Source organism: Peromyscus maniculatus, chromosome 9 (genome assembly GCF_049852395.1).
Source record: "Peromyscus maniculatus bairdii isolate BWxNUB_F1_BW_parent chromosome 9, HU_Pman_BW_mat_3.1, whole genome shotgun sequence".
Classification (NCBI taxonomy): domain Eukaryota; kingdom Metazoa; phylum Chordata; class Mammalia; order Rodentia; family Cricetidae; genus Peromyscus; species Peromyscus maniculatus.
Window position 1 is genome coordinate 17,819,897 of NC_134860.1, and position 13,698 is coordinate 17,833,594.

The 13,698-nt window shown below is 40.0% G+C and overlaps 1 pseudogene; it reads left to right on the forward strand.

Moving 5' to 3' along the window:
- The first annotated feature begins 2,447 nt into the window (after nt 1-2,447).
- LOC143267477 (uncharacterized) lies at nt 2,448-6,593 on the forward strand (annotated as a pseudogene).
- Nucleotides 6,594-13,698: the final 7,105 nt, after the last annotated feature.

The window sequence follows — 13,698 nt, forward strand, 5'->3', positions numbered from 1 at the left end:
ACTAAAAAACTACCAACTTTTGGTTAACGGAAATGTTTCTCAGTTTGGAGATGCTGACTGACAGAAAAATCTTGATTTTCATTTTTGCAAGGTTTATTTCTAAGCTATATAGTTAGGTTTCTTTTGCTTTGAAAAAGTATCACAACCATGACAAATAGTAGAAGGAAAAGTTTGGTTTGGCTTATAGTTAGAGAGGGGTAAGTGTCCATCATGACAGGGAAACATGGCAGGAAATGGCAGGCACAGATGGTAGCTTACATATGCAAATGTGCATGAAGCAGAAAGAATGAAATTGAAGTTGTGTGAGGCTTTAAACTCTTAATGCCCGCTGCTACTGACATACTTCCTCTGGCAATACTTCCTCCTAAATACCCACAAACAGCACCATCAACTGAGCAGCAAGTGTTCTAAAATCTGAGACCATGGGGGACATTCTCATTAAAATCACCAAACTAGCCTTTTATTGTGATTTTACCACAAATATATTAATTTTATATAAGGAAGTGTTATTCAGATACCATATGAAAGTAAAAAAACTAAATACTTTTGACTTTCTATATTTACATTTAAACATAGGTTTTTTTGTTTGTTTGTTTTTCGAGACAGGATTTCTATGTGTAGTTTTGGTGCCTGTCCTGGATCTCGCTCTGTAGACCAGGCTGGCCTCTAATTCACAGATATCCGCCTGGCTTTGCCTCCTGAGTGCTGGGATTAAAGGCATGCGTCACTGCCACCCAGCTAAACACAGCTTTTAAAATGCATCTATAACTTCAATGCACCAGGCTTCTAAATTTCTTTTCTTTCAAGAAACTAATTTTTCAGAGTAGAAGTAGATTTCAGTTAAGCAAAAAGAAGTTAAGGTGCTAGCTAGCCCTCTGTAGAATTAATGTCAACAATATTTTTACATCAATGCTTATAATTTAGCAACTAGAAAGGTGTGTGTGTGTGTGTGTGTGTGTGTGTGTGTGTGTGTGTGTGTGTATGTGTATGTGTGTGTATGTTCCATTCTTATTAATAGGGAAACGTTTGCAATCTTAGCACAAAAGAATACAGCCCTTTCTGATATTTTCCTTCTAATGAAGAACTTTTTCCAGGGCTTTGGGAGGGAAAATACAGTTTGATCTACATGTTCATTTATACTTTCAATTTGTGCTTAATGACACTTTCAGATCTTTTTAGAATACTATAAATGTTGCTGGTTTTATTCATTTTTCTTTTTTTTTCTGCTAACCTTAACCCTACCCTTACCCTGAACCCTAACTCTAATTCTAATGCTGAACCCTGACCTTGAGCCCTAACCTTAACCATCATCATATCCTTAACCCTAACTTTATTCATCTTTTAATCTCTCTTTTCTCCCTAAAAATTAACAACTATGTTTGAAAATTTGATATAAAAATCTCTATGTGATGGATTGATTCAGTGGCTATAATTTTATGTCCCTTAGACTGGCAGCATCAATATGATCTGGAAATGTTTTAGACATATAGGTAATCAGGCCCAAATTATACATGTGGACTAATAAACTAGGAATGAGTACAGTTTCCTGTGTTTGAAGAAGCCAATAGTTATAGTGCACAACAAAACATCAATAATACAGAGAGAAGTAATCCGATTAAATAATAAGAAAGATTATTCATGCTCAGAGAATTATAGTCGTATGTTGGCTTTAATAATTAGAATAACAATATAGCCAGGAGTTCTGATTAGCCTACGAGTCCTAACCCAGTTTGGTTGTGAACCTTAGGAAAGAACATGAAAATGTGAGGGGTGATTTTTCTTGTTATCAGGGACAGTTACAAGCAGCAGTCAGTAAAGAAAATGCTTTGGTAAACTGGATCAGGCCCTCTGAATAGGTGAGACAGTTGATTGGCTTGATCTGTTTGGGGGGCATCTAGGCAGTGGTACCAGGTCCTGGGCTTGTTGCATGAGTTAGCTGTTTGAAACCTGGGACTTATGCAGGGATGCTTGGCTCAATCTGGGAGGAGGGGACTGGACCTGCCTGGACTGAGTCTATCAGGTTGATTTCAGTCCTCGGGGGAGACCTTGATCTGTAGAAGGTGGGAATAGGGGGTGGGCTGGGGGGAAGGGGAGGGGGGCAGGATGGGAGAGAACAAGGGAATCTGTGGCTGTTATGTAGAACTGAATAGTATTGTAAAATAAAATAAAAAAAAAGAAAAAAATGGTGTCAAAGGTACAATAGGAGTGAAGAAGAATGATGCCATCGTTTGTTCCTTCATCTCCTAGTAATTTATTTCTTAATGTGTTAATTATAACTATCAATTCTTTTTATTTAGTTAATTTATTTATTATACATCCCAATTGCATTTTGTCCTCCCTCCCCTCCTCCCATTCCCTGCCTGCCTTTCCTCCAACCCCTACCTCAATCCACTCTTCCTCTGTTTCTGTTCAGAAAGGGGCAGGCCTCCCATAGGTATCAACAAAGCATGGCATATGAAGGTATGGTAAGACTAGGCAGCTCCCCTTGCATTTAGGCTGGGAAGGTAATTCAGTATGAAATAGGTTCCCAAGAGCCAGCCAAAGCATTAGAGATAGCTCCTGTTCCCATTGTTAGGAGTCCCACAAATTGATCAAGCTACACAGCTGTTACATATATATGGAAGGCTTAGGTTGGTCCCATGTAAGCTTCCTGGTTGCTGGTTCAGACTCTGTGAGTCCCTATGAGTCAGGTTAGGCAGTTGTTTCTGTGAATTTTCTTGTGGTGTCCTTGACCCCTTTGGCTCCTACATTCCTTCCTCCCTTTCTTCAGCAGTGGGGTTCTGCATCTGTTTCCATCGTTACTGGATGAAGGCTCTCTGACAGTTACGGTAGTCACCAATGTGATCACAGGAAATGTCAAATTCAGGCTACATAACCACTACTGCTTGGAGTCTCTGCTGGGGTTACCCTTGTAGATTTGTGGGGGGTTCCCTTGTGTTCAGTCTCTATCTGTTCCCACAAAGCACTCCCCTTTCCAGTCTTCTATTTCAGTATATTCTCCCTCCACCCACCCCACAACATGATCCCTCAAGTTTTTATCCCTACTTGCCCCCAGTCCACCCAAGAGATCTCTTCTATTTCCCCTTCCCAGGAAGATCTATGCATCCCACCTTGGGGCCTCCTTGTTACCTAGCCTCTCTGAGTCTGTGGATTGTAGCATGGTTGTCCTTTACTTTACCATTAATATCCAATCATGACTTAGTACATACCATGCTCGTCTTTCTGGGTCTGGGTTACCTCACTCAGGATGATTTTTCCTAGTTCCACCAATTTGCCTTCAAATTTCTTGAAGTCATTGTCTTTAACAGCTGAACAACACTCCATTGTGTAAATGTGCCACATTTTCTTTACCCATTCTTCAGTTGAGGGGCATCTAGGTTGTTTCTGGTTTATTGCTATTACAAATAAAGCTAATATGAATGTAGTTGAGGAAGTGTCTTTGTGGTATGATTGAGCATCCTTTTATTGAACCATGGTTTGAGAAAATGTGCAAGAGTTTTAAAACAGCATCCATTCTCAAAGAATTTATGTTCTGTAGGAGAAAATGCTGAAAGACTAGGGATGAAGAAAAGGAGAATCTAGCAAGCACTATAAAGTGTTACAGATGAAATGCACAAGGAAGAGTCTTTTTGGGGGGATCAATAACTTTTGTGAATCTAGATAATCCATCTAGTTTCCAGAAGAAAATACACCTCGTTCAGAACAGATCCCTTTTCTTACCATTTGACTGTGATGTGGCTGAGTTATCACCTGTAATGTCCATAAAGCTCTATTGATTTCTCCTGGGTCACACAATTCATTTGGTGCAACTTTTTCTCAAATAGCTCAAATTCTTACATAGAGTTTCCAGGCAGCCCTTTTTCCATATAGCTAAGAACAGAGTGAGCTAGTTAAAAAAGCAGGAGACTACCATGCTCTTACACCCACCATTTTGAGATTTAGATAGGTCATTCCCAATTAGTTATCTCTTCCTTGTATTTGTGGATCTCAGCTTCTAAGCCAGAACTATGCCTACCTGCTGGCTGCCATACTCCCCACCATGGTAATTGTGATGTCTATTCTTTTTTTTTTTTTTTGTTTGTTTTTTTTGTTTTTTCGAGACAGGGTTTCTCTGTGTAGCTTTGTGCCTTGGTAGCCCAGGCTTGGCCTCAAACTCACAGAGATCCGCCTGGCTCTGCCTCCCGAGTGCTGGGATTAAAGGCGTGCACCACCACCGCCTGGTAGTGATGTCTATTCTTGATTGTCAACTAAATCAGCACAGGCAAAATGAATTTTATGGTGACATAGCTCCTTTGGACCTCTGGTACTAGCTAATTAATCATGGTGTTTCCAAGTATGAAATAGATAAGCATACTGATTTTTTTTTTATCTAGATAAGTGGAAAAATTCTCAAACAAATGAAAGAAAGGTTACATTGGATTGTAGTAAGAGGCAATCTGGGCTGGTGAATCAGTTTCCAGACATATTCCAGTGTGTAGACCCAGAACCCCTTGAATGAAGGGATGGCCAGGTTCCCCTAAAGAACCTTGATAAAATACCTGAAAGTTTTACTGTTGCCTTTCTCCAGTTGTTCCTCAGAAAGACCCTTTACAATGGTAACTATACACTGGAGGAAAGAAAGTCATTAGACTTTTGGGGTCTATTAGGTACAGGTTATGAATTGATGTTGATTCCAGGAGACCCAGGAAACACTGTGGCCCCTCAGTTAAAGTAGGAGCTTATGGAGGTAGGGTGATTAATGGAGTTTTGGCTGAGCCTGACTCACACTAGGTACTGTGGGTCCCAGAACTCATCCTGTAGTTATTTCTCCAGATCCAGAATGAATAGTTGGGATAGATATACTTAGAAGTTGGCAAAATTCTCACTATGGTTCCCTGATCTGTAAAGTAAGGGCTATTATGATTGGAAAGGCCAAATGGAAGCCTTCGGAGTTATCTCTGCCCAAGAACATAGTGCATCATAGACAATATCACATCCCTCGAGGAACTGCAGAAATTAGTGCCACCATGAATGACTTGAAAGATGCAGGGGTAGTGGTTCCCACCATATCTCCCTTTAACTCTTCTATCTGGCTAGTGCAGAAAACAGAGGGACCATGTATAATGACAGTTTACTATCACTAACTCAATGAGGTACTGTACCAGATGTGGGGTCCTTACTTGAGCAAACTAACACATCACTTAGTATATGGTATGCAGTTATTGATTTAGCAAATGCCTTTTTCTCCATACCCATCCATAAGGTCCACCATAAGCAATCTTCTTTCAGTTGTCGAGAATTCTTTTATAATTTTACCTCAGGGATATATGAACTCTCTTACCTTGTGTCATAACTTAGAAGGGATCTCAATTGTCTGTTTCTTCCGCAAAATATCGCATTGGTGCACTATTTTTGATGACATTATGCTGATTGTACCAAGTGGGCAGGAGGTATCAACCACTTTGAACTTGTTGATAACCAATATGTATATCAGAGAATGGGAAATCAATCCAATCAAAATTCAAGGGCTTTCAACCTTAGTGAAATTCTTAGGAGTTCTGTGGTGTGGAGCATGCAGTGATATTCCTTTAAGGTAAAAGATTAGTTATTGCACCTGGCCCTTCTCACATCCAAGAAACAAGCACAAAATTTAGTGGGCCTGTTTGGATTCTGGAGATATCACATTCCTCACATATCTTCAGTCCATACACCAAGAGATTCAGAAAACTGACATTTTTGTGTGTGGGATAGGAAAGATGAGAAGGCTCTTTAACAGGGTCAGGCTGATGTACAGTCTGATCTACCACTTGAACCATATGATCTAGCAGTTTCAATGGTACTTGAGGCATCAGTTAAAGATAGGGATGTTGTTTAAAGCCTTTGCAGGCCCCGATAGGTGAGTCACAGAAGAGACAATTGGAAATTTGGAGTGATGCTCTATCATTTACAGACAACTATTCTCCCTTTGAAAGACAGCTGTTGGCCTGATATAAGGCCTTAGGGGAACTGAATGTTGGCAATGGGCCATCAAGTTATCCTGCAACCTGAGCTGCCCACCATGAGCTTGGTGTTATCTGATTTACTAAGTCCTAAACTAGGACATGCACAGCAGCAATGTATTATCAAATAGAAGTGTGATTCATACATGATCAGTCCTGAGCATGTCATGAAAGCACAAGCAAGTTACATGAAGAAGCTGCCCAAATGCCTTTGGTTTCTACACCTGTCACAATGCCATATGCTGTCAAGTATGCACCGATAGCCTCATGGGGTGTTCAATAAGACTGATTGAGGAGGAGACAGCTAGGACATGATTTAGTGATGGTTCTGCATGTTATGCAGCCACCACTCAGAAGCTGATAGCTGTGGCATTACAACCTCATTCTAAGAAAACCCTGAAAAACACTGGTGAAGGGAAATCTTCACAAGGGCAGAACTTTGGGCAGTACACATGGTCATACAGCTATTTTGGAAGGATAAATTGTCAAATGTGCAATTGTTTTCTGATTCATGGTTTGGAGTCAATGAACTGGCTCCAATAATAATCTGGGACTTGGAAAGAGCATGACTGGACCCAGCATTCTCTCATGTTCTTTTTGAGACTAGCAGACTAAACTGAGCACTGTCTTTTAGGAAGATGCAGCCATAAAAAAGCAAGATCTCCTTTGCCATCAGTTTTCAAGACTAGTCTTTCAACAATTCTGTCACCATCCCACTGACAGACCAAAGCAAAACCATGGTTATGCCAAAAGGAGCAGAAAGAGAAAGGTTCCAACCAGGTCACTACATGGAGGATGTTGCTTTATAGTGTTAGTCAATTTGTGCTACTGTGAAAAGGTCATATAACATTACAAAATTTTCAAAACTCTGATATATTATTTGGAGTCTGTGGTGGGTTAATGAAAGTGAAGTGTCATTCAGGCTTTTAATAATGCATGTTTTGATTACAGTATGCCCAGGAAGTATGCACAATAACTTGTGCTGTTCAGATATAGTTTGTGTTATACACTATTTATTTCCCAGCTTTTATTCTAGAAACAACTAAGTGTTCCCTTTGCTCCCATCCAATTTCCCCTTTGTAAGAATTTAATTTATAAGATTGCTGACTTTAATTACAGATGAAGGCATGAAACTGTTCTATCAAAATGTAATTGACTGACATAATAGTACAGCTTTGAGAGTTCCTTATTTTCCTCTTTCATTTGCCAAGAGTAGACTCTAGAGATTCGAGTTAATGATGCTGGTGGTGTGATGATTGCCAGATTATTTGCTATTTTCCTTCTTGCATTTGGGAATCACATGATTATTTGAAAGACACCTGCAATTATTTATCAAATGTTTAATTTCAAAGAGGGAAATCTGCTATCCCATATGTGGGTAGTGTAATACTACATTATTTCCCCAAAATAACAATACTGTGTGTGTGTGTGTGTGTGTGCGTGCGCGCGTGTGTGTGCGTGTGTGTGTGTGTGTGTGTGTGTGTGTGTGTGTGTGGTGACTTTGTAATAGTTTCAGTGCTGGGAAAATATCTGGGATAAGGTCATGTTACTAGTAAGGTCAGGTTGAACAAATTTTCTATGTTTCATTTCCTAGAAAAAAGTAAAGTCATTATGGTGGTTTCAATGAAAATGGACCCCATAGGCTCATAGGGAGTGGTACTGTAGGGAGGTGTGACTTTATTGGAGTAGATGTCCCTGTATTGGAGGAAGTGTGTCACTGGAGGTTGGGCTTTGGGGTTTGGAAGCACAAGCCAGGCCCATTGTCACTCTCTCTTCCTGTTGCCCGCTGATCCAGATATAGAGCTGTCAGCTACCTGTTCAGCACCATGTCTTCCTGCATGCTGCCATGTTTTCCACAGTGATGATAATGGAATACACTTCTTAACTGTAATCCAGCCCAAATTAAATGGTTTCTTTTATATGAGTTGCTATGGTAATGCTGTCTTTGCACGGCAATAGAAATCCTAACTCACACAGTCACATTGGCCACATCCAAGAGGTAAGGGAAGAGAGGGTGTTGAGATGCTAAAGGTGGTTCCTGTTCTTAGCAGTTACTAGCTTATAAATTTGGCCACAAATAATTGTTTAATAACTGTATACCATCATCTTATAGAGCTTACATGTGATGGCTAATCTTGGTTATCAACATGACATGCCTGAGAAAAAAGAACTTCAGTTGAGGAATTTCTTCAAATTGGCCTGTGAGCATGTCTGTAGAACATTTTTTATTATTATTGCTAATTGACATAGGAGATCCCATCCTACTGCGTGCAGTGCCAACTCTAGGCAGGTGTACCTAGGCTATGTAAGACAGGCAGTCATATAAGTCAGGGAAAGCATGCTAGAAGACAGAATTCCTCCATGGTCTCTGCTTTATTTGCTACTTACTGTAGTCTGCTTTGACTTCTCTTGATAGTAAAATGTAAAGTGTGAGACAAAATAAACCCTTCTCTTCCCAAGTTGTTTTTGGTCAGTATTTTGTTAGCACAATAGCAAGACAGAAGACTACGGCATTGATTGAAAGCCCCAGCGTCTTTGATAAATTGGCATCTAAATGAGGTTCATTACCACTGGATGAATATTTTCATATTATCAACAATGATGTTTACTATTCTCATTTTAGTTAGATTGTATCATCCTAACACATCCAAGAACAACTGTGCACCTTGACTTTGCTTCCTATGCAAAAATAGAATTGACCTATTTGCATGCCTTCTTTCCTTATCTTTTTCTTGCAGTGTGATACAGTAATTCTCACTCCACATCTCAGTTGTTCACTGTGTCAACTTTCTGCAAATGACTTGGTAAGTTCTTCAGTATTATTTGGCCCATAGAATAAAGGTAATTAAATGCTAAACAAGGCAATATAGGCACACCCAACTCAACAAAGGTACCCAAGGATAAGAGAAACAAAGCAAACATGTTTTCTAACTATTTTGTAAAAACAAAGCCTGAAATGGTAATAAGTTTGATGGGATAACCTGCATGTATTTCTGACTCCTTGGAATAAGCATGAGTCTTTACTCTGAACAATCTCATCTAAAATGAATAACATTATCTCAAGCTTACAAATCATTGTTTGTTTTTTTTTTTTTGAGACTAGGTGCCTTTTGATGATCCTATCCCTTTATACATATAAGATTTTACACAATAATTGTAAAGACACAATGTGACACATGCTCATTAGCTGATGGCTTACGGAGGAGAAATTCCTTATGAATGAACTCTGCAAGGCTGAGGAAGTTATTTCTCAAGTGTGAGATAATTACTGTCCTCATTACACATTTTTGGAGTGTGAGAGGCTTGGCAGGTGATTTGATTTTCCCCAATTTATAGTTGCTGTCATCATTTCCATGTGTGATTGATATGTCTTATTGGATAGATTTGTAGCCCAACACTGATGCTGATGGCTGGTTTAAAGATGTTGAGTTATAGTAATGTAGAATTGTCTTTGCAATTGGATCTCAGGAGTTGATTTTTAAGGTTTCGATGTGGATGGCAACAGTGTTGAAGTGTGTGTGTGTGTGTGTGTGTGTGTGTGTGTGTGTGTGTGTGTACAGTTTTAAGGTAAGCCTCATATGGGAATAAATTCATAGCAATAAATTATGCTGTGAATTTTCTCTAGACAGACAAGATCCAGCCTCCACTGCTGATGCACGTAGATATATTCTTATATAAAATAGATTTCCTTATGGCAATCATCTCTCACTTTTACCTGCAACTTTTTTTGTGAAATTGGGTATCATTTTTTTAATACGTTGACCATATTTTTTTCAAGGACATTAGAAATTCTTGTACCATTGCTGCACCTAGCTCAATGTTTGTATTTTTTGCAGCGTCTCTGAAATTAAAGGAGGATGAAAACTTGCATCCTGGAATAAGTTACATTTGTGTCTATAGAACCAGGAGTTTTTAATCTATATTGTGCCCATGTTTATTGAACTGATACTCCAACTTAATGAAATTGTCATGTCTGCATGAATAAAGTAATTGGCCAAAATCTTCATCCCATGTCTTGTGGGTAGCTTAATGCCTTTTTCAAGATATGTGGGAAAGGGACTTATACCTTCAACTGCTACCTCTCTGAATTTCTGCTGTCATTGAAGTTTGGTTTCATATGTCTGTAAAGCTTTATAATCTTGATTACTTTTAGACTAGCACACAGAATAGTGGGTTTGACCATCATATCCTCATACATATCTGTCACTAAGCATTGTTATTTGGTCCTCTCTTCCACTATCTACCTTGTAAACTCTCCTATTTTTAGCTATTCCCAGTCAGAACACTCTGCTTTCTTCTCACACGTATTTTATTTCCTTCTCTGTTTCCATAAGAACTCTTCATCCCCTTCCTCCACTTTCATGATGCTTTTTCTGGCTTTGTGACCTAACACACACACACACACACACACACACACACACACACACACACACACACACACACACTATTCTTAGGGAGATAGGGAACCAACAAGAGACCTAAATAAAGATACTTTAAAATCTAAGTTAAATAAAGCAGTGAGTTTTATTAGGGCTACTTACAGGAATGTGGGTGAGTTATTCCTTACAAGAGCAGACATCGACATCACCAAAGTCACCCCAGGATCTGCGACAGCTCATAAAATCTGGAAACCTAGATCTCACTACACAACATGCTCACAGCCTGACAGGTCAGAGTGCCTTTCTCAGGCAGCTTGACTAGTCTCTGCTACTTCTGCTTGACTGGTTTTAGCTGCTTCTAGGCAGCTCAGCTGTCTGTGATGATCACTCAGCAGCCCTTGCTGTTTATATATTCTTGGAGACAGAGAGTTCTAGTTAATCTGTTCTGTTTCAGAACTTCCTGAAACCATTGAGTTGTTTACTTCTTGAGGATAATGAGTGTTGCTGCAGGATAGAATATTTCACCTCCCTTTTAACATCATGATTCTTAACAAGCTTCTCAGAAGTTTTATCTCAGAAGAAATTGTAACACAACAGTCTATAAAACAAACTTGCGTGTGTCTGTGTGTGTGTGTGTGTGTGTGTTGTGACTACTATCTATCACTCACTTCCTCACCCCCATTGTTGTGACAAAATACTGTTTAAATAGCTACTTAAGCGAGAAAAGATTTATTTAGTACAGTCTTGCTGTGGGATGGTCTGTATGTTAAATTGCTCTGATTGGTCAATAAATAAAACACTGATTGGCCAGTGGCTAGGCAGGAAGTATAGGCAGGACTAACAGAGAGGAGAAAAGAAAGAACAGGAAGGCGGAAGGAGATACTGCCAGCCACCACCATGACAAGCAGCATGTTAAGATGCCGGTAAGCCACGAGCCATGTGGCAAGGTATAGATTTATAGAAATGGATTAATTTAAGGTATAAGAACAGTTAGCAAGAAGCCTGCCACGGCCATACAGTTTGTAAATAATATAAGTGTCTGTGTGTTTATATTATAAGTGGGCTGTCAGACTGCCGGGGCTTGGTGGGAGCTGGAGAGAAATTCTCCAGCTACACAGTCTGTTATGGTGAGCAAATCAAGGTGGCATGAATTCATGCCACATCTCAGCTCCCTTTCTCCATTTATATAGTCTAGGATCTCAGCTAGGGAATGACACCACTCATAGGGGAGGGTGTTTTGTCTCATCAAAGGCAATCAAGATAGTCCTTCTAAGGCATGCCCAGGAGCCCATCTCCCCAGGTGATTCTAGATTCTGTAAAGTTGACAACACTAGCTATAATAGAAATGTCCTCTGTGCAGCCTCTATTTCTACTGGATGAAGCTAGTGCTTATCTGAAAAGCTTTTCTACTCCCTGCTTATATTTGCTTCCTGCTTTGTCGTTTAAATCTTAATATAACATAGTACTTACTGAAGAGTCACTGGCTCCTATGCAGTGTGATGTCCCTTGTGCATCCACAACTGAACATGCACCATGGTTCTCAGGGAAACTTGACCAGAATTGCACAAGAGTTAACTCACCTCCATCCGTTTACTTTTCTAACTCTCCCATTTCCTCTAATCTGCTAAAAAGACTTGCCCTGTTAACTCTACTTTATGTATTTGATATCATTCTCTCAAGAAATCAGTTTTCCTGTTATTTCCCTCTTCTACCCACCTTAATTTATAAAAGGATGTTATGACAGTACTTCACTATAAAGTCCAGTTTGTCTTATGATTTCCAAGGCCATGTGTAACATAAACCTGTGTTCTAAGACACAGGTGAAAGACATCCCTGTAATAGAACAGGTGGGGACTGTTTTAGAAGTGCACGTATGTTTTTTGTGGTATACTTTTTATCTTGTTTTCTTTACAGCTACATAAAAATGTGAAACCATTCTTAATTTACAGGTCACACTGAAAAATCACGGAGGCTGGGCTCACACTGTGTTTTTCTCTCTTCTGACTAAGAGGCTGTATGGTGAGAATGAAAACTTCCCTGAGTTCAAGTTGCCTAGGAGATAGCAGCTGAAAATGGTTTCGCTGTAATTTTTCTAATAAGCTTAAGGTTTTAACTTTCACAGGGTTTGAATCACTCACATCAAACTCTTATTGGGATTATGGGAGAATTCATGTTTGACCAATGAATGATGGGCTTTGTTCTGAAGGCCTGGGTGCAGGCCCCAAGAAAACTATAGAGCTTCTCCAACTCCACATAACCTTTTAGTGAATTTTGACATTGGTATATATTTTCCTGCCTGGCACATAAATAACCTCAGAGTTCTTCTTTACTTTTTAAACATTCTATTTAGTTATTTTTTTCCATTTATTTCACATGCTAACTACAGTTTCTCCTTCCTCTTGTCCTCCCATTCCCTCCCCCTGCCTCCTATCTACCCCCTTTCCCATCCACTCCTCCTCCCTCTCCATTCAGAAAGGGGCAGGCCTCATCCATGGGCTTGAACAAAGCATGGCATATCAAGTAGAGGCACGACCAAGCTCCTCCTGCTGCATGAAGGCTGGGCAAGGTAATCCAGCATGGGAAACAAGTTTCCAAAACCCAGCTAAGTGCCAGGGACAGATCCTGATCTCACTGCTAGGAGCCTTGCAAACAGACCAAGTTACACAACTGTAACACATATGTAGAGGGCCTAGGTTGGTTCCATGCAGGCTCCCTAACTGTTGGTCCATAGTCCATGGGCTCCCATGAATTCACATCAGCTGACTCTGTGTTTTCCCCTGTCATGACCTTGACCTCCATGGCTTGTACAAACCAACCTCTCTTTCTTCAGCAGGACTCCCAGAGCTCTGCACAGTGCTAGTTGAGGATCTCTGCACCTCCATCCATCAGTTACTAGATAAAGGCTCTCTGATGACATATAGGGTACTCACCAATCTGATTACAGTAGATGGCCAGTTCAGGCATGCACTATTGCTAGGGCTTCTTACCTGGGGTCATACTTATGGATTCCTTGGAGTTTCCCTGGTACCAATTTCTTCCTAATCCCAAAATGCCATCCCCAATAAGATGTCTCTTTCATGATGCTCACCCTCCATTCAAACCTCAACACTCCTTGTGAACCCAGTCTGCCCACCTTGCTCCCAAAAGTTCCCATTCCCTATCCTCCCACCTCCACCCACAATTAACCCAGAATATCTATTCTATTTTCCCTTCCCAGGAAAATCCATGCATCATTCTTTGGGCCTTCCATGTTTTCTGGCCTCTATGGGGCTGTGGATTGTAGGTTGGTTATCTTATCCTATTAACATCAACTTATGAGTGAGTACATACCATGTCTGGGT